The following is a 25,206-nucleotide window of genomic DNA, read 5'->3' as shown; positions in this document are numbered from 1 at the left end:
CCTTGAATCTTTATCCCGTCATCTGAATGAAGAAAATCTGTGTGGATGGAGTGTTATTGAGCTAAAAAGCTCTAGTCATGGCTGGGTAAAGGCAATAGCCGAGCCTCAGTTAAAACTTCATTGGCTACAGCATTGCCATTTGTTACCCTGATTAGTAAGTAAAGGGTAAAATCTCAAAAAATCGGACGATCTCTAGACCACTCCATAGTGGGCGAAAGACAGTCCATATCTCAGCGTTGGTTCCACTCAGTGACGGGCTCCCCGACCACTGAGCAGAACCGCTCAAATTCCGAGGAAAATAATTCACCGACAAGAACCCCTCAGCGGGCCGTGCCGGAGAACACTTTCCCCGGAGACTCAATGTGCTCCCTTAAGGCAAAAACCCTAAGGGAGCGAACTCAAAAACTCACACCCAGGATAACAGCAACAGCCGAACCTCAGTTTACTTCCTTGGTTCAGCATTGCTAATTGTTACCCTGGTTAGTAAGTAAAGGGTAAAATCTCAAAACATCGGACGATCTCTAGGCCACTCCATAGTGGGCGAAAGACCGTCCATGTCTCAGCGTTGGTTCCACTCAGTGACGGCCGCCCCGTCCTAGCACCCCGACGGGCTCCCCGTTTAAGCAGAACCGCTCAGCGTTGGTTCCACTCAGTGTCGGCCGCCCCATCCTAGCACCCCGACTCCTGAGCAGAACCACTCATATTCCGAGGAAAATAATTCACTGACAAGAACCCCTCAGCGGGCCGTGCCGGAGAACACCTTCCCCGGAGACTCAAGGTGCTCCCTTAAGGCAAACCCTAAGGGAGCGAACTCAAAAACTCACACCCAGGATAACAGCAACAGCCGAACGTCAGTTTACTTCCTCGGTTCAGCATTGCTAATTGTTACCCTGATTAGTAAGTAAAGGGTAAAATCTCAAAAAATCGGACGATCTCTATAGGCCACTCCATAGTGGGCGAAAGACCGTCCATATCTCAGCGTTGGTTCCACTCAGTGACGGGGTCCCCGACCACTGAGCAGAACAGCTCAAATTCCGAGGAAAATATAATAATTCACCGGCAAGAACCCCTCAGCGGGCCCTGCCGGAGAACACCTTCCCCGGAGACTCAAGGTGCTCCCTTAAGGCAAAAACCGTAAGGGAGCGAACTCAAAAACTCACACCCAGGATAACAGCAACAGCCGAACCTCAGTTTACTTCCTCGGTTCAGCATTGCTAATTGTTACCTTGGAAGTCCTAAAAAGGACTTTGGGATCTTAATACCGAAAAGGTTATAAATTTCTCTTTTGATTACTTCTACTTTTAAATTTTCAAGTAAATAATGGTAGATGAACAAAACATAATATTATTGCAGAAATTTCAAATTATATAAAAAATTACCAAACAGTTCCTTTCATTATTAAAATTACAATATTATTTTATACGAAATATTTAATTCGACTTTAAAGCACAAATATAACGAAATAATCATTTCTTAATTGGTTCTACGTTTTACAATGATTTGTATTTGAACTTTTTTCAGATAAAAAAAAATTCAAAAATAACTACGAAATTCAAATAATCTCTAATTTAGTTCATCCTTAAATACTGAAGCAATTTAGGAAGTGAAAGATATATTTTGAGAAATGGATGCAATTTCTAAAATTGATTAAATTAACGTGAGATATCCAAAACTAAATATCTCGTGTACTTACAGCACAATACATGTGACCGTACTGCTTATTCGGGCGACTCGTAGTAAAGGTGGTTCAATCACTAGGCCAAACAAAATTCTTTCCTATTTACTGTAACTCATCAGTTGGTTGGTTTCGGAAGCTGACATTTTGCAATTCGTAGAATTTTCACTTTCGTAGTACCGCAGGAATTTAAGAAATAACATTTCGTCTTTGCTCTGTGACTCACACGAGAAGTTACGCAGATAACACAATATTGCTATAGATCTTATACAGTTTTGTTTAAACTGTGATAGTTGGAAGAAGTTGTTCGTACTGTTATAAAAGGCAAAGTAAATTCTCAGGTAAGCCAATAAATATGTGTGAAATTGATCCCCACGATTCATTGAAACTGTTATAATACTGATCGAAAAAATTCGAAGTCGAGTAGCCGGGTTTCCTGAACCTGTATTGCATGACAGGAAATGACACAGAAGGAGAGGACAACTCCAGGTGGCGCATGTGCGATGAACTGAAAAACAGCTGAAACGCCCAGGGACGACGCGATGGAGGAAAAGGCCCCATTACTGACTCCTCTACATCTCCCAAAGAGAAGGTACCTCCTATTATCCTTTGGGAAACGCACAAATGGACGACTCTGAGGTCCACTATGAAATATCTGCAGATAACTTACACAGGGGCTAAAATATGGACGAAAGCATAACAATCCAGCCCGCCACAGTGAAAGATAATCGCAAACTAACTGAAACGATGGATGGCATGGGTATGCAATACCACACATCCTCCCTCAGCTCTGGAAAAAACCTAAAAGGTGGTGCGCTGAGGAGTCTCAGAGGATATCAGCATGGAGATGATAGCAGCAGATCTCTGCTACCACCAGTTAGGGTTAGATGAATGTCCAGAGCTGACAAGAGCCAGACGCCACTAATCATTGGGGAAGAATCATAACTCCTTCAAACATATTGACGATGTAACATCAATCTGTGGGTTCAAGAGCACACCTGAACCTTCGAAGAAAAATTCATCTGCCTGTGCCACAGTTGTCAGAAATATGGTGATGCACAAAATCGTTTTAAAGCTGACTACGAAGTCCTAAAATGTGGTGACGGGCACCCTCTTTCTCGTTCTGGTACCAAAAGCTTCGGTTCCCCAGTCTCACGAAGCTCAACACAAGAAAGCATAATCTCCGCAGGCAGAGGTTTTTAAGAGGGTGAGTAACCAAGTCAGGGTAGGACCTGTGCCGACGAGGCTCACCCGTTGAAACACAAGAATAAAGACATCCGAACCTGACTGCAATCATTACAGCTTCTCCCGCTAACATGCTTCAATATTTTAGTAATCTTCAAGCAATCCAACCCATCACTAACCTCTACAAAAAGATTCCTTCAAGAAACACATTCTATTCTAACAGCACTCACTAATGAGAAGAAATAGACTTCTCCCGGATTCACTACAGATTGTAGCTTGGAATGGCAACGTCCTAACTATCTTAGAACTCCAAGAATTCTCACAGACATATCACCCAGATATCATTTTAATAAACGAAACCCATCTAAGATCCACAGATAATCCTAAACTGAAAGGATAACTGCTCCACAGAAATGACTGACTACATTACAGAGGCGGTGGCATGCGATCTTTATCAAAAACTGCATTAATGACAATTAATTAAAACAACTGTCCAACCTCTAACCTACAGATTACAGGCATTGAAGTTCGCACCAAAACAGCTGGTAAACTTAAAATCCATGCGGCTTACAACTCACCGGCATGAACTTTGCTGTTTTCTGATTTGAATACCATCCTTGGCGTTAGCGAGTCCATCATCATCGCTGCAGATCTGAGTTCAAAACATCTTAGAATAGGAAATCTACCAATAAGAACTTGGTAGATTTCCAAGTTACATAATCCTGTGTAACTGAATCCTTTTGAGTTACACAGGATTTAACTAGGCTGTTTTGACTGGTCCCACATGTGATGAGCTAACTCATCACAGTCCTACTGGCGCAGCTGACATCCTAGATATTGCCATTTCACAGAGTATTAAATATCAGTACAGCCTCAGAAATGAACTATCGTCAGACCATAACCCCGTTTTACTTCATCTAGGAAAATAAGAACTGTTTCCCCCCCCCCCCACACACACACACACCCTTTCATAGCTGGGGAAAATTATCTGAAGTATTTCCGAGGTATATTGTCCCTGTATAAGATCAAAGGAAGAAGTTGATATAACAAAAAAGAAATCTTACAAATCGATCAAGCTCTAGCAGCAGTCACAACTACAGCTTCCCTGAAGCCCAATCGTCTTCCAGAAGATAGCATGAATTTAATAAGATAAAAACAAGGCAAGGAAAGATATCATAACAAACCCACGCTTTAAGACAAAAAAATCTCTAATAAACTGAATAGCTCAGTCAGAAACGCTCTCAAAAAATTTCAGAAATCAACAATGGGAAATCAAGTTATTCTCTATTACCCCTGCAGATCATTCCATCTGGAAGCGCTTAAAGATCTCAGAAACCAGAGTAAATCTCTTCCCTCCCCTCTCCAATCAGATCAAGGTCTAATGCACACTGATGCTGAAAAACCAGAAGCTGTAGCAAGGAATTGTTAAAGCAATGCAGTCCGCACATAAAACGTAATGTCAAATCATATACTCGTATATAAGGTTCATCGCCAAGTTAGACGCACACTGAACCAAACAGACAATAACGCTATCCCGATCACGCCTACTTTCACCAGCGGAAATTTTGGGCATCGTCAAGCATCTCAAGAATAAAACAGCTGCAGGTCATGTTGGCATCACAGAGTTATCAACTATTACCCCGCAAAGTTACTGTACATCTTGCTAATATCATAAATTCAATCCTCAGAATGCAGTATTTTTCTCCCTCTTGGAAAATTGCTGACATTGTCCCAGTTTAGAAATCGGGCAAAGATCCACTTCTACTTCAAAATTATTGTCCCATATGCTTACTAATAAATCTATGAAAAATTGTTGAAACAAAAAATCAACCTCTCCTGACCGCAAGATTCAGTACACAATCTAAAAATAATTTCACTTTTATCGAAATCATAGCACCAACCAACAAATTCATAGGCTGATTGAACACATCATGGGATTCAATTGGAAACAACATACTGGTGTTGTATAACTTTAAATCGCAAGGTCTTTCGACAAAATTTCACACTATAGACTGTTCTATAAACTGATCTACAACATGCCATTCATTGAAGAGGATACAATTAACCAAATCATATCTCGCAAATAGAAAGATGCAAGTCAATATAAATGATACAGTCTCAACTCAACCTCGAGTTTTGGCTGGAGTTCCACAAGGATCCTTATTGTCTATTTACATGGCAGATATCCCACATAGCCCTATGTTGCCCATTATAGACCTTTATGCAGATGACATGGCAGTTTTAGTCAGTTCATTTCATCTGCGCCTTGTAACCAAAAAACTTCAACATCGCATTTTAAAGCTAGAAGAACGATGGTTCTCTGACTGGAGATTAAAAGTTAACCCTGAGAAAGTGTAGCCATATTCTTCACTAGAAGATTATCATCTCCCAAAGGGGACATTGTTCTGCTTAATACCAACATTCCTTGCAAAACTGAAGCCAAATACGTCGAAAGAATTGCTATTACTAGACAAAAGAATATGCGTCAACAGCCATATTAGGAACATAAGTACAAAAGCATATAAAGTTATCGCCCAACTCTACCTTTGATTAATAGACACAGCAAATTAAACTTAAGTAATAGACCACACACACCCTAATCAACTGCTACTCTACCAGATGGCGATGGTCCAAATTTACATGTGCCACTCCAGCATGGAACCAACCTCTAATGCTAATATACTTAAATTGCAACGAGCGCTAAACAAATGTTTACGAATCATACTAAATGCTCCGTGGTACGTCAGAAAGGTTCAGATTCACCGGCACAGAAATATCCCTTAAATCTCCTCATTCTTACACACCCCAGCAGAAATGTTCTTTCCTAAGACGACTACACACCTTATTGAACTGGTACAGCAAACTACAAAGGAAACGAATTCTAAAAGCATGAAAGACCTAAAGCCATTTTAATATCAAGTGAAGATACGTAACCCCCCCCCCCCCACACACACACACCATCACAGAGCGAGCTAAAAGCTCACTTTTCCCCTTTCATTGTGTTAGTTATCAGACAACGAGGAGTACAAATGCATTTTGCTTCACCCGATGAAACAGTCAAGTTCTGCGTCGACTAGTTTGCTGTTGTGTGGAACTAATAACATTGAGTAATCTTTTCTTGAAATTATCCCTTGCAATTGATTTCATAATGTTACAAGCCAGAATAAATTAGGATTTTAATGTAAAAATTGTTACAACTGATGGTTTGCGTTACATACTAATAATATATGCGAAGTACGGCACGAGACGTATGGTATGCGCTACTCCAAAAACTATTCTGAAAGAAGCGTGGTTTCGAATTGTGTGTAACTCAGGGGAAGTCGATTTGTGCGAAAAAATACCCGCTGACTTGTTAAACTTCTTGCGTCGGTGATGTTTTTGATACATGAGTGACTTTTCGTATGCCATCACTTGTTGTGTTATTAATTTCGGCCACCAAGCAAGCGTTACAATTTTATACTCTGCTGTATCTGCACATCGATTCATTCCCTTGATTTTCTCTAGATGATTATTGCGTTTTACTAAGAAACTGTGTTCTTTGACTTTGCTTTCTATTCAAATTTTTATGTTATTTTGATTGCCGCTGAACAGATAGGAACCATCATACTATCGGATAGCAAGCCGGCATTCGCATGTCTATACGGAGAACTGCTACAACAACTGCATAGCATTCTTCAATTTAGGACAGAATAAATGCATTTGAACAAATTTTTACCTTTCAGTTAAAAATTGTTGGATATATAGAAGACTTTTAGCGCCCTCTATAATCTACGTGTAAATCAATTGAGAAGTGAAATAAGCACTCGATGAAGATAAAGGTGCGGGTTCGAATTCCGCCGAGTGCATGCATGTGTGCGATTGTCTTTAGACGGGAGATAAATTTCATCGCTCGTTGTGAGATCACTGCTTATTGGAGGTCTGAAGTGGCTTGAAAAACGTCTTCGTTTAGTGTGTAGAACACAGTTTTCAAATTAGGTTTTAAAAAAAAAAAACTTTAGCTCGCCCACTGTACTTATATACCGTAAGTTTACAAATAAACATTTCGTGAGTGGGAACCACATAAAAAGCAGACTTGGTTTCGTTTTTGAGAAGGACAGACGTTTGCTTTTATTTTTTTTAGAGAATTCCAGAAAAATAAGAGCGATAGCTAGCAAATTAAGATGAGAAGAGAATCGTTTCCAACCTTTTTACAGACAAGAATTTTTAAGACAGCTAATCAGAAGCCAAGCAGTATTTCCCGCTAAGTTCCGCACTCAGACTTCTTTTGAATATCCGCTTGAATAAAGAATATTATTTCTTATAAAGTAATCTTAAGGGTGGAAATAATAAAAACAAAAATAAAATTCGTGCCATAACATTTAAGGGTGTACCGAGAGGTTTGCATAAAGAAATGTTTTGACGAAAAATAATCCTCCAGTTGAAACTTCATTGGCTACAGGATTACCATCCATTACCCTCCAAGGGTATTAATCACTGTATCTCACGGTCGATTCACATCTCTCATTCAACCATGTTCAACGATCGACAAATTTACACAGCTTGACTGGCTACAACATTGTCATTTAAAGGGGCGAAGCAAGAATGCTTTTCATCTTCCCCGTTATCTGTATAGGGCAGTGTAGGAATAAGGTGTTATTGAGCTATTAAAGCTCTGATCATGGCAGGAGGGTAACAGTAATAGCCGAGACTCGGTTAGGATTTCATTGGCTACAGGATTGCCATCTATTACCCTCCAAGGGTATTAATCAGTGTATCTCACGGTCGATTCCCATCTCTCATTCAACCGTCGAAAAATTGACACAGATCACTGGCAACAACATTGTCGTCATTACCATCGACAAATTAACATTAACATTTCTGGCTAGATGGGTGAAGCAAAATTGCTTTTCATATTCCCCTTTGTCTTGTAATGGAAGAACTTTGAATGGAGTGTTTGTGAGCTATATGCTCGCCCATTGAGGACAGTGAAGTTAGTTGCGTTCAGCTGAACTTAAAATAGATTTTGGTCTTTTAAATTTGTAGATTTCTTCTTCATTATATTCCGAGGCTTCTTTGATTAACGGGTTTGTATGGTTACTTGTCTTGGTAAAGAACTTCTCAGCTAGATTTATGAGAAAGGAAGAGATAAGGGATATTAACTTCTCTATGGATCTGGGTGTTTCTTATGAACCAGGAGGCATCCAGAATCATCCTCAGGCACTTATTCTGTAATCTCTGAAGTTGCAGAATGTTAGAATTTGCGGTGTGGCTCCAAGTTGGGGATGCGTAAGCGATAACCGGTCTAATTACCATCTTGTAAATTGTTAATTTTGTTTGCATGTCCAGTTTACTTTGTCTGTTGATCATAGGGTAGAGCTGTGCTAAGACGTTGGATGTCTTTGAGGAAATGTAACTAATATGTTTGCTGAATAGGAGTTTACTATCAAGAATCACTCCAAGATATTTAACTTCAGTCTGCCATGGAATCTTTACTCCCAATAAATAAATATCCTCCATGGTATGGATTTTCTTTCTAGTAAACAGTATGGCTGAGCTTTTCTGGGGGTTAACTTGGATCCTCCAGTCTGCCATCCACTTTTCTAAAGTGTGTATGCTATTTTGTAGTCTTTTAGTTGCCAGTTTTGGGCTCAGTGAATGTTGTTCAGAGGGATGTCTGCTACATAGATTGAAAACAGTAGAGGTGCCAGAAGAGATCCTTGAGGTACGCCTGCCGAAATCCTGCGTCTGGTCGAAACCGTTTCGCCTACCCTGACCTGCATGTATCTGTCTTTCAGATAAGAGTGTATTACCTTCATTAGTCTGACTGGGAAATTAAATTTTATCAGTTTGTAGAGAAGACCTTGATGCCATACTTTATCAAACGCCTTCTCTGCGTCGATGAAGATGGCAGCTGTATTGAGTTTCCAGTTGAAACCTTTAGTAATGATTTCTACCAGCCGGTGCACTTGTTGGGCTGTATTATGGGCCCTACGGAAGCCGAACTGTTCGTTAGGAATTTTGCCTAACTTATCTGTTTCTGCTTGGAATCTTGAGAGGATCACTTTCTCTGTTACCCTTCCGAGGCTGGATAATAGGCTTATGGGGCTGTAGCTTTTCTGTAACTTTCTGTGTCAATCTCTTCCTTTTTACTGATATTGGATACCGGACCAATATGATCGGGAAGAAACTTGGCTAACTTGTCCCATGGTATGAATGTGTGCAGAGGAGAGAATTGATCTGATGAACCTAGATTGAGCACTATGGACTGTGGTCAGAAGATAATTCGTTGACTGATTCCAATTTGAATTGGTATCCTAAATTTTTAAAAATGACAATGTCCAGCACATCCGAGCCACCCGAAGGGCTGAAATGGGTGGGCTCAGTAGGGCCGGCGACTACAACAGAGTTGAGCATTGCATAGTTGAAAAGTGTGTGGCCTTTGGTGTTAGTAGATGAGCTGTACCAAGATGTGTGTTTTGAGTTGAAGTCTCCTGCTATTATTATGGAGTCATTTGGACCAAGTACGGAGTCTAGATCCGTTGTCAGCAGAGGAATGCTTGGAGGGTTATATGCAGCATAGATCTTGAGACTCCCAGCATTGAAGGTATGTACCTCCACATCGGTCACTTCCAGGTTTACTGTTTTGGGTTTGTCTATTGTGTTATGATTCAAATAACTCTTTATATATATGGCTGTGCCTCCACCTCGTGCCAATTCTGTCGTTTCTGTACATAGTATCCACGGATTTTGGGGTTATTAGCTGATCTTAGGTGTGTTTCACCAATCAAGATGATATCAGCACTGAGACGAGTTGAAAGTTCTTGTAGTTCCAAAATCTTGTTCATCAATCCATTTGCATTCCATGCTATTATCTTAAGAGCTTTCTTAAGAGATTTTGGTTTGAATTTATTATTCATGACAGATGGCTGTTGTAATGTTTTGAGTACCATCGACAAATCCTTAGTCCTTATAAGGACTGGCTTAAAGGGACGAAGCAAGAATGCTTTTCATCTTTCCCGTTATCTGTAGAGGACAGTGTAGGGATATGGTGTTATTGAGCTATTAAAGCTCTGATCATGGCAGGAGGGTAACAGCAATAGCCGAGCCTCAGTTAGAACTTCATTGGCTACAGCATTGTCATCCATTACCTCCAAGGGTATGGTGACCAAATCTCGTAACCACCATCGACAAATATAATGGAGTTTGGAAGATATAAAAGAAATATTATGGAATAAAAATGGTGCATGAAGGAAATGCTGAAATCAGTAATTGTTAGATTGAAGAATATGTAAGAAATGCGATAACTAATATTGTTTCATAAATTTAAATTAAATACATTAACTAAATTTAAATAAAATCGTTTAATAACATTAGTAGGATGCGCGATTGTAATTATCGAAAACAAATGGTTAATTACTGGGAATTCTTCTCCTTCCTGTTTAGAACCAATGGTGACGTCACCACTGGTTCTAAACAGGAAGCAGGTAGGATCTGACTGTTGTGCAAAATAAAATAAATTAAAAATTAATTTACGAATCTTGTAAAATATTGTGGACCAAGAATATCTCTGGCATTTTAAATTTCATCTCACTTCAGGTTTTTGAAACTATTCCATTCCAAGATCAAAATTGCATTCAGAGTTTGTCGCTAAGAAATCTTATAATGGGCAAAACATTTTTCAATATGCTAATCGACAGTCTCACTAAATACCAGGAGTTTTTTTTATCTACACTAATTACTTCTGAATGTTAGTCATTTGCTGATAGTACTTAGAAGGCATAAATTCTCAGTGTTTGTTTATATTTGTTGATGTTTTTGGTGTGCATTATATTCAGTATTAATGCATGTTAATACTATTGAGTAAATATTCATCAGTATTTTGTTATTTAATAGTTACTACTGCACCAAATCGAATTTACTAATTTAAAGTCACCACTTTTGATGATTCAGTACGTAAATAGCCCTATTAATAACAAATCAAATAAATGGTGTACCTAATTAAATACTCAAAAATTTATGTTAAAGGCAATAGCTTGGAATAATTTAGATAATAAAGTAAGAATATTATGGATTCATTTATATCTTATTACTAAATTTAGAAAGACAATGAAGATTTTAAATTTCTAAGAGCTTAGAATATAATATTCGGCATCAAAATTTCTTTGGTTTGCACTACTTTAAAGACATGATTTAAAGTAAATTTCGAAACTTACATCTTTATATATATATATTTGGCTATAAAATATGGATAGAACTATAATATCTTCCATTCTAATATAGTTTACCTTTATCACAACTTTTTAATTTTAAACCATGGGTACTATTTAGTCTCCTGAACTATGTTATAATGACCCACGTTGTAGATTTTGTTTAAATAATTTATTCACTCAGTGTGTGATATCCAGATTACCATTTGGTAAACATCCTCTAAGCTGTCATTATATTTAACGGTGCCGAATTAAATATTTCTTAGACTAGCCCGTTTATAATTAACCGTCACGTTTTTCATAAACAATGCAATCCTATTTTATCAAATATCATCCCTGGATTCTGATTTCATAACGCCAGCGATTTTTTAGTCACTGCTACTAATGTCCAACGAAGAAAGTTAAGCAAGGTTAGTAGTTGAAAGGGAATCAATCGTTCGATACTGTTGGCACACTCTCCCTCGATGAGTCTTTGGACTCCGTGGAGGTGTCACAATAATAACTAGCCAATCGTAGTTTCTGTCACGCCGTAAGAGGCGCTATAATCGAATTTTAAACGGAAAATTAGCCATGATAATATATATCATGTAGCAAAAAATCCAATTATCTTTTATATTAAGTATAATTTCAAATGTTACATCATTGTATTTGAAGTCACAGATAATAATCTGATAAATGGGATTTGCATAATGAAATAGATGTGCCAAGTAATTTTGCAAGTTCGTCAAAATTAATAATTTTTTTTATGATTAGTATAAAGTTACAATGATTCTTTCTTAATATAACTAGGTTTCTGAAATTATCAATTATTTAAGAACCTTATAAGCACACCTTTATTTTTTATTCATAAGTTAATTATAATTAAGAAGTGGTTCAAGTTCTTTCACTTCACTTTCTAGGTAAAGACATGCATCTATAAGAAATTGCACAGGTCTATCCCCGTGTGGTGGCCGGGATAAGAATAGCACCGACGCAAATCCATGCGTGTCGTGAGAGGAGACTAAATGGACGCAGAGTTTCAAGAGTTTTGCTCTCTCAGGTTTCTTCCGGAATTTCGTTCCCGGTGAGGGGCTTAGATTTCGGGATGTTTGCCTGCGAGTGCATATTTTCAGTCTCCAGGGAGAGTGTCCTCCGACACTGCCCACTGAGGGGTTTTGTCGGTGGATGCTTTTCCCTGGAATATGCGTGGTTCTGGTCGGTGGTGGTGGGTGCCCCATCACCGAGTGGAGCCAACGCTGAGTTGGACGGTCTTTTGGCCACTATGGAGTGGTCTAGGGATCGTCCTAATTTTTAGAGTCGGCTTTACTTAAACAAAACGCACAGGTCTATCCTCTAAGCAACAGGAACAGTAAACTGAACACCAGAATCAAATTACTTATCTATAAACTGATGATTCGTCCTATACTCACTCACGCTTCTTCGACTTGTAGCCATACCGCTGACACTAGACTAATATTCTCTAGTTACGAGTGCAAAATAAATGTCTACAAATGATCCTAAACGTTCCATAGTTCATAAGAAACGTGCAACTTCTTCGGGACACAGATATCCCCCTATCTACATTTTCCTGCAGACTATAGCAACAAAGTTCTTTTCAAAAGCATCTGTACACCCCAACAAATTGGTTCAACTAGCTGCAAATTACGACGCGACAGATTACTTCAAACATAAAAGACCAAAAGCCATCTTAAACTCCTATTCTGATGTTTAATGTCGAAGCCCGCTCAGGGCGAGCAATTGGCTCAAATCTTTCCACTCACCGTTTCCCTATCAGATAGCGGGGAGTATGAAAAGCAGTTTGCTTCACCCTTTATGCCAGAAATGTTAATCGTTCCTTCACTTTACTGTAGAAGTTCTGTTTCGGCGTTAATAATTTCGTATTTCTCTATTTGCATGGGCGCTGCTTTACTGAATTGACCTCTGCCGTTTCGCTTTTTCGACTGAGGACATAAAAAGACCAGCAGCATCTGGTCAAGTCACTTAGAAGAGTAGATTCAAACTTACTGAATGCAATTCTCATGGGTCCGATACCTGTACAGAAGACAAATTAGTCTGATAGGACTGCACCATGAGGTAACATACAGGATTGCTGATTGAAGGCTTCACTAAAGTCGGAAGAAACGCGTTGGTAGGAACTCAGTTGTTTCCTCAGGGATTTATTCGTAGAAATGATGTAATTCGTTTCAGATAGAAGTAGCGTTAAACTTGTATGCGAAGTGGTAGGGTAAGATGTGTTTCTAATATATAGACTAGAACGTAATGACGCTTTTCCATGGCAACGCTAAGATCTGTTTGAGTGCTGCAGGGCTGGAAGATTAGTAGGTATTGTCAAGAGCGTGCTACGAATTAGCGATATTTCAGCCGAAACTCGATCTATTCCCACGATCCAAATTTGGCACTTTCTTTTTAATTTTCCTGCAAGTAGGAAGAGGAATTGAGAAGACATTCGTGTTCATGATCTTCTGAGGTAGTCTTTTCATCAACCCATCCGTTTTCTACACTCTTGGAATTATAAGGCAGTAACATGCCGTTAGGACGGCAGTGATCCATCTCTAGTGAGGCTTCCGTTGTGCAAGTCACAGAATTCCACTGAAGCTTCGGATCTTCAAAATTGGTGAATTGAACAGAATCTCTGGGAGAAACTGCCCCTGTTGTTGATCCATTCTCGCGTTTGTACTCCCCCTCCCTGGGAATATTAGGAGATGGACTGGTGCTATAACACGCACTGTTTATCTGCAATAATGAAAACTGGACAATAACTATCATCGCTGTGTTGATCTTTGAAATATAAAGTAAAAAAAAAAAAAAACGGCAATAATGTGCATCACATTCATTATCATGTGTTTCTATCCTGTTATATTTGAACGGGTGGTTCTCACATATTTAACTATTTTCATGTTCATCTCCTTTCACGTAATGAAAGGGTAAAGACAGAGAAATTTTTGTGGGAATTAAGCAAGATCTGAATATTTCTAAGGATGCCTAAATTGAGAAGTCATTTCTTACCGGTTGCAGAGTGAAGAGAATGAGTCGAACTTCTTCCTTTACTCAAGTAGGTCGAAGAGTGAGTTGGAAACCAATTGTTAGAACGAAGCGCTGGATCGGCTTTCGTATTCCACCTTGGGATGACCTTGCGGAGTTCACTTTTAACTAGAAAATAGACATTCATAATTACGTTCTTTAAGAACGCCAAAATAACTTAATTTAAAATTCACCTTCTTAAGTAGAATTAAAAGGTAGTGATGGTGAAAATTGCTTGAAAAAATTGATGGTGAAAACAGAAACCTAAGAATGCGCTTTGTATTCTTCGGCTTTCCTCGTCCATTGCATTATAGAAATTCCATCAGGTTCATCCTGACACGACTTCTTTTTAGTTGTCTACTGCCATGCACAGGTCTCCATTCCGCTAATAATTTCGGACGTCTTGCATTGCTGCATCTTCAAACTAGTCTAACCCATCCCCATTTAAGAACGCATAACGTAACTGTAATTGTCGTCTTATCAAATCAGAAGGCAAGATATCTTGTCTTCAAGTGTCCCCTCGAGCACATTCCATTCTGTTCTTCTTCGGGTAACCTTTCAATTTGTGAATCATATTTTGAGTTGAGTTTCAGCTTCACTACCAAATGTCATCACAGCTCTCTCACACACACACTCACTTCTGAAAAGCTTTCCCTTTCAAATTAAAGGGAATATCACATTTGAATATATCATTCATCCTAGCTGGATCCTTTTTATTTCTTATGTTTTTTATAATTTGTCGCATATAAGCACGTGAATGTACCGTCTCCAATTATCCATCTTCCCGTATAATTCTTTTTTGGTGTTAAATTGTCAATCATCATTACTTTCATTCTGTTCATCTTCAATCCATTTTGACTTTGAGCTTAATTTTATTTCTAGTTCTTCTGCATCTTCTAAGAGATGAATATCACCAGTACACGCAATTGACTCCATTAGTCTTTCTATTAATTTTAATTCTTTCATTCTTCGTAGGGTAGCATCCTCTAAAAGGAGGGTTGCAGCAGATGAGCAGCTCTTATCCATTTCTCTCGGTCTGCTTGCCTCCGTCATTCTCAAACCAGTCCATTCCACGATATCATTAAACCACTCTTTGGTTGGCCTTCCACTTCTTCTCTTCCATTCAACTTGTAATATACTTCTTGTCAGATGTCCTGCAAATCTGGTCTTTCTTTGCATAATATTATTGAGCAGTGTTCTTTGATTTGATATTTTCTCTGTATATGTAATCTTTTCCATCCTTCTGTAACACCACATTTCCAATGCATTAATTCTTTCCATCTCTCTCTTTCTGAGTGTCCATGACTCACTTCCATAACATGCAATACTCCAGACTCTTTCTTTAGCTATTCCAATTCTCACACCTATTTTAGTGTTCTTGTTTATTAAAATTCTCTTGGTTTCCATAAATGCTGATTTAGCTTTGCCTGTTCTATTTCTAATGTCCAACTCTGAAGTTCCTTTCTCTGAGATCCAGCTACCTAAATATTGAAATCTTTCCTCCACATCTTATCTTTGCATTATCTCCTACTTTTCTGCCCATTATCATTATCTTGGTTTTCTTTGTGTTAATCCTTAGTCCGTAATCTTTGCAGGCGTTTTCAATTCTTGGAACAATTTGTTGTAATCCATTTTCGCTTTCTGCCATCACCATAAAATAAAGGTTACACATATTGTAACTTTTATTTTTATTCCTCCTTCTACATTCTCAAATGCCTCTCTGAGCATCTGACTATAAAGGTTAAACAATAACAGTGACAACTTACATTCTTGTCTAACTCCTCTCCCCACCGGAATTCTCCTGTTGTCTCTCCATTTGTACATACTGACGCTGTTTGTGTCCAATATATTCTCTTTAGAATTTCCAAATCATAAGTCAATATCAATATTTTCTAGAATATCAAAATCTTTTCAAAATCTAGAAACCCCCAAAACACCTTTCCACCATGGTTTAATGCTTTTCCTCCAGTAATTCGTAGACAAGTAATATCCTCTCTAGTTCCTCTGTTAGTTCGGAAACCAAACTGTTCTTCATTCATTTCTTTTTCTATTTTACTCTTAATTCTCTCTAATATATTAATATATTATTTGTGCCAGAAGTTTTGCTGTGTGAGTTATGACTTATCGTTCTAAAATTGTTACAGTCTAAAACTCCCGTCTTTTTTGGAATGGGGAAAAATTGATCTTCTAACCTCCTCTGGTAATTCTTGTCCCTCATAAATTCCGTTTATAATTTATTTGCCATAACACTTCCATACCTTTTTCACCTACACTTGTAATTCCTTATACGTTCTATCTGTATACCATCTATCCCAGCGGATTTTCTCCTCTTTCTAGAGTCTTCATAGAGTTTACCTACATATTCCTCCCCTCTCTGTAATATCTTCTCTTTTTCTATTAAAATTTCACCTCATTCTTCCACTGCATTTCAGAAACAAAACCCTCTACGACAGATGTAAAGAGTCTCAATGAGATTGTAGCTGTCTTATTCCTCGTTTATTGAAAATGTTTCCCTTTTCCGATGCAGTTTAATAACCGAAAAACGTTGGGTTGGAACTGCTTTGTTTCTAACCTGAGACACTTTTTCCCATAAAATTCGTCTTTCAAAAAGCGGCAGTCTGAATATGTGTACCTCATCGATGTTTATCCCTCAACGCTTTTTAGCATTATTTAAGAATCTTCGCAAGTCAAGTGAATTGTTGTCTTTTGTTATCTGTCAAGGGGCATTTATTGTTCTTCCAGGTGTGTTTTCCAACATTTCATCCCCAGTCACTTCTTGAGCTGCTCACCCGCAAGTATTCCACATAAATATTCACTCATAGGTTTTTTTATTTCTATGTAAAAAGACCTTTAACATTTGGGATCATTGTCATGACAATGTGTGTGTATGAATTATTTGTTAAGGAAAATGATTTTCTTAAAACAACTCAATTTTTCAGATTAGAAACAAATGAATTCCATCTTTAAAATACTGCAAAGAAGAGGTTTAAAATTGGGTTTATAAGGACTTGAAATATAAATCAAATCAGTCTTTTAATGAGGAAACAATAAAGAAGGGCCACGAAACATCCCTAAAAGAAAATCAGTAATAGTCAATCAATCAATGAAACTTGGCGATTTGCTTTCACGATTGATTCTTATGTATAATCTATTATCGATTACAAATTTATAATTTCCTAGACATTTTCATGCTATTAAGACGGAGGTAAACTTGATCAATCGTCAAATAAATTCTTTGGTAAGAATTACAGCCGACTGAACTCGGAATATCGGCCGTAGTTTACGATTTTGTCAACTGCGTCTCTTCCACTTCCGTATGGAACTCCAAGTAAAAATTTGCAGAACAGTTCTACAGATTTCTAGATTTATTCTACCTCAGGCCAACGATATTATTCCTTTTTTTCTTTGAGATTAAAAGATAAATACTGCTTATTGTGATCGTGAGTGCTTGAGAAGTAGTTCGAATGCGCATGAGGTACGGACGACTCGATTTTTCGTATCATAAAATAAACGATTTTGTCTTACGAGGGAAAAAAATACTCAAAGTACACAAAAAGAATTCAGTTTTGTAATCGCAAAAGACTTCCTCATTGAAATTTGTGGTACGTTCGCATTTTAGTCAGAAAAATCGATTATAGACAAGGGAAACGTATATGAGGATGATTTTCAAAGGACTACTTGGGGAGGGGGGTGAATTTCATCCCTCACTGTGCAACCACCATTTTGGAGTTACCAACTTGAACAATTTCTGTGTTTGGTCTCTGGCCAAGTTTCCGATTATATTTTCTGCCCTTTTATTGCAGTTAATAAAAGGTTTGAAAGAACCGTTTAAAAATAAAATAAATAAACATACTTAAATATAAAGATCCAATAGGCTTCCCTTCGGCGATGTAACATTATTTAAATTAAGGGGATATTAAATCCCGCATTGTTTCAAAACCGAATAAGAAACTCAAAGATTTGCACAAGAAGTTTACTATATTCGGCATGAAACTCTTTGATTCCAATCTTTGAATTTCTTATTCGGTTTTGAAACAATGTGGGATTTAATATCCCCTTAACTTAAATAAATAAATATACGTTATTATTCCTGTAAGGCTTCCATGAATCACAGCACGTCGCGTAGTGGCCAAACTAGGAATTACCTGGAATAGGAAGAAGTATGTATGGACAGGGGGATAAAAAATAACTCACATGGTGACCAAGATTAGGAAGCCTAAGTGAACGGGGGGGGGAGTAGATAATACTTCTAGTAATAACGCTAACTAACCTAAAAAAAACTGATTTACTGATGAAAATAAACAAAATCTTCTTTACGTTATTAATAACACTCGCAACATGCATGCCAAATAGGGATTTAGCTGTGATTTTAATCCACCGATCTGCTTAGTCATAGTGAAATCATATCAACAACGAATCGCGTGAAAGCATTCTTTAAGAGAAATACAACAGGGTGGGGAAGTCTTACCTAGAAGGAGGAGAACAGCTGATCGATGTAGAACCAAACGACTTCCACCGCATCGTTCACTCCCGAAGCCAAAGACATCGCTAGAAGGACGGCATAATGAACTCCGAATAAAGGAACCAGGGTCAGAGTAGACTTGACTCACTTCTTGAAGTGGGTTCGAACGTTTCGCTATCAATTAGGGACACTTCGAAGAAATAAGATGAATGTGATAAACACAGTTGTAAACAAGCGATTTTAATCTAGCACTAAAAACTGTTCTCTTATTTAATTGTCTGGATTACAATAAAACAGCTTACTTAACAGATTAATCCAATAGTCGTAATGTGGAATCTTTCTCACCTGTATCGATGTAACGTCTTGTATGTAAAGTATTCGATGCAAACATCTTGAAGAACAGCACTCCAGTGATGTTGACGAAGAAGATGTTGACCTAAAAAGAAAAAAAAATCTTGTCACATGATAAAGAAGAGGATGGTTAAGCTAAAAAGTCATTTAGTGTTTTCAATAGCGCATACGTATTATTTCAACTTACAATGGATGCCGTGATTGGCCCACGAATGATCCAAAAATATCCTTCATTCACATTCTTAGTCCACGTATTTAAAGGAAATACGAGAACAAATAAAATAAAATTTCTGCCCATCAGGAATCTATAGCACACAAAAAATGCGACTCAATTTCAGACGAGTCTAAAAAGTCTCAGTTAGAAAGTAACTTAAACAGCAATAATAATAATAATGCCGTACTTCGTGCGGTGGATTTTTGTTTCCAAGATAGAGTTCCCAAGTTGTTTCCAAGATGTTCCCAAGCACTATTTCTTTTAACACTACACCGTGCTAATAATCTCTCTGTTTGCCAAGTGATCTATTATGCAGGGTTTTAATAGGTCAAGGGCCTCGAGAAACAGTTGTTCCTAAACATTTTTCTTAGTAGAGCAGTCAGAAATAAAATTTATTTATTTGGAGATAGTAAAAGTGATACGCATTTTATGTGTCAAAGCACTTCTTTCAACGTTATAATGAGTTGCTTTTTTAAGTACACACTTCAAAATAATTAAAGCAACTCGAGAAAAATTTGGTTGCAAATATTTTGTTTTTATTTAAAAGCATTTTAATGAATTATTTCTTGTAGTTATTTTAGGCGTGACATATTTGAACTGTTAATAGTAATATAATTCTATAAATAACATTGCTTGTGAGTTCGTTCAACCTTTTACATCAGCAAATTAAATCTTAGACTGTTATTTTCTATAAAATAAAAAATATATAATTAATAAAAACAATTTTAAATATTTAATTGATGTTTCTAATTATGTTTTCAAAGAAATATTTTAAAAATCTTCATATACCATATATAATATTATAACAATTTAATATTAATTTTGAGTTAACACAGCAGACTTTTTTGAGGAATCAATTGACCGTGAGATGCGGTGATTGATTCATTCAATCCAATACCCTTGGAGGGTAATGGCAGATCGCATCTATCTCCGTGTTAAGAACTGCCTCTCAGCCTACCTCCGCCGCTTCCTGGAGCAGGAAAGGTACTTACGGGGAGAAGAGCGGTTCCTGAGGAGATGGTGTGATCCACCAACCATCTGCCAGATCATACAGGGGGGAATCCGGTTGTGTCTGCCCCTATAACACCTTCAAGTTGTAGGTGTTGACGCTATCTCGATTCCTGATTAGCGTTTAACCCACAGGTCTAGTCCTTTCACAGTTGAAAGTTTTTCTGTCCCCAGGTTGGGGTTGACCTGAACAAACCCGGACTGCGAAGGCCAACATCGAGGTGGTCCCAAGCCCTTTTCAGGGCGGGGTCTTCCGGGCCAGGTCATCTCCCTTCTTTTCCTGGTTATACTGTTCTGGGTTTGCTCGGCAAACTCATTCCTCTATAGAATTGTCTTCCACATAGTCTTTAGATTTATTTACACTTGTTAAATTTGCTTAGTCTCTCCTTTTTTTTCCTTTTCAGGATTTTTCCTTTTTAAAAGTGAAAAATCAACGACCGTTTTAGTAGCACCCCTGGGGGGTCAACAGCTAAAACAGGTCAGCTGAGGCCTCTTTCATCTACTCTACTACTATGCACTCTATCTTTATTTCCTCTCCTACTATCTGCTGAATCTCAGGCTATCTTACTCCACAGGCCAATGATGAGATACGTTGAACTCACAAAATTTAATTTTTTCATTCAATCCAATACCCTTGGAGGGTAATGGCATGGCATAGCAATGCTGTAGCCAAAAATCTCGTTTTCCGATGGCCGTACATTTAACACATGCTGCAGTGAGCGTAATCAAGCACATTAAAATCGACCGCTATTGTTTTGAGCATCGGCGCCATCCTTTTGTTCTACAAATGGAGGCGGCAGAACTCCTTTGCTCATAACTAAGTTTTGGAAATTGGAAGGAAGCAGATCTTATTCCTTAGTCTGAGGCTCGGCTATTGCTGTTACCCTCCTACCATGATCAGAGCTTTAATAGCTCAATAACACCCTATCCCTACACTGTCCTCTACAAATAACGGGGAAGATGAAAAGCATTCTTGTTACCCTCCTGCCATGATCAGAGCTTTAATAGCTCAATAACACCTTATCCCTACACTGTCCTCTACAGATAACGGGGAAGATGAAAAGCATTCTTGCTTCGCCCCTTTAAGCCAGTCCTTATAAGGACAGATAACTTTTGTAGTAACTGTCATTACAGTATTTTAACTCATTAGCTGTGCGTTGTTAATGAAAAGTATAACATTTTTCTGACAAAAAAAAAGAAAAGAAAGTGTGCGTATCTATATATATCCTAGTTCTTTTACATGTGACATCGGCTTCACTGTTCTTTCTTTTGAATATGATATCAGGCTTTAACCACGGATTTTGAATAACTTTGATGGCAATTTTTTTTTGTGGAAATGTAATTATTACCGTCAGTAGAAATAAAGAAATAGCAGCAAACCGTGTATATTCCACTTGTAACCAATATGCAACTGAAGGATGCTCTTTCTCTGACAGCTAAACCCAAAGACAACTCCAGGAACAGTAAAAATTAGACTTACAAACTTTTTAATACGCTTTGAACAAAAAATCCTATGCTTCTGAGACTTGTGACTAGTATTACTCTATAAGAACTAAAAACTGCAATTTTGCAAAGGGAGTAGGACTTTTAGCTCGAACTTTTTTTTTTTCCAAAATCATCAGGATACCCGTCTCACTCTAAGAATTGAGTTGTAGACACATGAACGATTTATAGTACAGAAGGCGTTTGTCGCCTTCTTCAGCTTGAATTAACTGAATTTTGGTGCAGGTAAAGTCAGGTGTTTTTTTTTCCCATGACATTCAGGATTTTAATCTCCACAACTCAGAAAAAGCGACAGAAGAACGCACATTTCACACAACAGTACCAGTGTTGGGATTTAGGAACACGAGACGGTGACGGTTGTCTACCGTTCTCTCACCCTCAAAGTTTCAAATCATCGATAACGGTGAACTCAACTACAGGTGATGACTAAGGAATAAGATCTGCTTCCTTCCAATTTCCAAAAGTTAGTTATGCGCAAAGGAGTTCTGCCGCCTCCATTTGTAGAACAAAAGGATGGCGCCGATGCGCAAAACAATAGCGGTCGATTTTAACGTGCTTGATTACGTTCACTGCAGCATGTGTTAAATGTACGGCCACCGGAAAACGAGATTTTTGCAGAGAAATATTCCAGAACCTCAATATGAACGCAGCCATGGAATTGGATGGCATATCGGTCGGCCCGCGTATTCGGAGAATGTGCAAGGGAATTATCAGCTCCTCTGAACCAAGATTTTAAGTCTCAATATTGGGAAGGTGCCAATGGAATGAAAAAAAAAAAAAACAGAATAGTCCCATTCCGTAAAGGAGGCGGCAAGTGAAAAGTAGCAATCAGCATCCATAGGGAAGGTTAAGGCATTGGAGAAACCGGTGAAAGACAATTCAGGACTGGATGGATAGGAATATGAAACTCTACAAGAGACAACATGGTTTTGTAAAGGGTAGGTCTTGTCTTAGTAATTTGCTTACCTTTCATAATCAAGAAACAGTGGAGTTGGATAAGGGAAATAGCTATTCATTGATATTGCTAAAGCTTGAAAAAGCATTTGACAAGATTCCACACCACATAGAACTCCATCGCATAAATTGGTGCATATGGGGTTGGATATGAATCTACTGATTTGGATTAGATGGAGGCTGATGAACAGATATCCAATATTGGTTTATGGACACGTTAAGTGCAGGAGAAGGCAATGATCAGTGGGTGCTGTGCCAAACGGTCTAGTACTGTTTAAGTTGTACATCAATGGTATGGGAAATGATTTTACAGAAAATATTCAGTTGTTTTACTGAGGATGCTAAATTGGGAAGAGCAACTGGAAATGGTGATGCAGAGATCTTGCAGGAAGTCTTAAGCAGACTATCAGGATGGGCATAGGTAAATGGTTCTCAGTTTAAACATGGCCCAGTGTAAGTTGAAGCACTTTGGGAAGAGATAGGAAGCTCTGTACTACACTGATGGAACTGAAATGGAAGAAATTGATGATTTCAGAGACTTGGGTATGATTGTGGGCAAGGAGTTTAAGTTTAGAGGGCATATTGCAAAGGTAACCAAAACAGCATATTTCCTGCTTGTTGAAGAACACACTAACAAACAGGGATAGAGAATTTATTGTTCTCCTATATAAGGCAACATCCAGACTTCCATGCAAAGATCTGGAATCCCGGATTCAGCGGGGATGAAGAATTTTTGAGAGGATTCAGAGGCGAGTGATAAAGATTGTAGTAGGTCTGTGGAATGCTCAATATGAGAATAGCTTGACTGTCTGTAGGCTTCATGAATTAGCTGAAGCGAAACAGAGGAACATGATAGATGCATGTAACTTATTAAAAGATTAACACTAAAGACTTTTTAGTATATGACAAGAAGGGAGATAACCAGAGGGGTCCCCAGTGGAGTTGCTTAAGAGTATGGTTAGAAAGGGTATTAGGAGTAGCCCTGTTGATTGTAGGGTGGTGAATGGGTGGAATGGATTGCCAGAGCTGGTTGTGAGTGCTTCATCAATGTACGAGTTTAAGAAGTGTGATGGGTATTGTGCGAGTGATGGATCTCCTACGAGATCCATAATCTTCTTACAACTACAACTAAGAAATAGCAGATGAGACTTGCAGCACTCTGTAAACTGCATACATCAAAAAATAATGCATGTCAATAGGAAGACTTCGAGGACTAGTTAATAAGAGGACTGTCCTCCGTTCGTACAGGGAGAGGAGAGTTTTCTTAGAAGGGAAAATTCAAATATCACAGGAAAAAATTAGGATTTAGGAAGATTTCAATTTGTACCTTCATAAGTAGTCATTGATTCATTTCAGAGACGAGACCCAAACGTTTGGAAAATATAAAATAGCGACCACCTGTCTTGTACTTTTTGTACAAGAATTTTCCACTCTTCCTTTTCCGACTGACAACGCTGGTCCTACTCAACTACATCAGAATCGACCTGAGATTTAATTCCGATGGCAGACAGTGGAGTGTTGAGTACAGAGTTCGTAAACGGGCAAATGAATGCATGGTAGGACATGAAACCACAAATGCATACAATTTGAAGGGGATAGTAAACTGAATTGCAAGGAAAGGTTGGTCGATGGCGCACGAAAAAATATACTTAAGCATTAATTCTGAGCGGAGTTAATAACTTGAAGGGGAACAATTGTTCGATACTGCTGGGGCCTGTCCATTCTCACTGGGTTAACTTCGGCGTGTAAATTGGCGGATGCCTGGCCTCTGCGACCTCGGGGGGGGGGGGGGGGAGTATGACAGTAAACTGAATTATGTGTTAATTAAATGATACTTTGTATCCATTATGTTAAATTATATACATAGAATGAAGACATTTAACAACTGCGAATTTTGTGAATCTAAAAAAAAAAAGGTGCAATAGTTTCAGCTTAACAGCCAACTGTTGAAAGGATATCTAGGTCTAAAATTGATATTATAGGAGTTCTTATCTTTCATTTTCGGGCCTATGGAGTAAAACGAGTGCTGAGGGTCAGCAGATAGCAAAAGGGGTGAAATAAAGCTAGAACAATGAAATAAAGGTAGTAATCAGTCGACCTGATTAACTATATAACCCAAAGGCTAAAAGGTCCGCAGACATCTCCACACATCCGTTCTCACAGCTTTCGTCCAACAAACATATTTTAAGATGTTTGACAGACGAAAGAGCAGCAACAACAACAAAAAAGACAAATAAATTTCCGCATAAAAAGAAACAAGTAGACTGCAAAATTTGGGCAAGAAGAATGGAACCTGGACGGAGTGAGGCAGGCCACAAAGTACTGCACCGCCTCGATGTAAGCCTTCGCAGCTCGGGTTCACAGGTTTACCCCTCCTATATGGATTAGCCATTAACATGTTACAGACAAAAGAATTAAAAAAATAAAAAAAAATTTTTATGCAAAAGAAGCAACGAGGCAGTTCCTGTACCTTTCAGTAAGTAAGACAAGGTTTAAGTCTCCCTACTTCCGTTTGTTATGGGCTGTCAAGACTTCTTCAGCCAACCTACTTCCCCGGACCATATCTCACATGTAAAGAGTTCTAAAAAAACGCCACTGCCACCTCATCGTCTGTGTCAAGAATCTATGTGTTTACATGCGCGGGACT

The sequence above is a fragment of the Typopeltis vanoorti genome, chromosome 13 (assembly GCF_054136105.1).
Source record: "Typopeltis vanoorti isolate ZY-2024b chromosome 13, IOZ_Tvanoo_1.0, whole genome shotgun sequence".
Taxonomy (NCBI): Eukaryota; Metazoa; Arthropoda; class Arachnida; order Uropygi; family Thelyphonidae; genus Typopeltis; species Typopeltis vanoorti.
The sequence above is the reverse complement of the archived record's forward strand: the minus strand, read 5'-3'. Positions refer to the sequence as shown.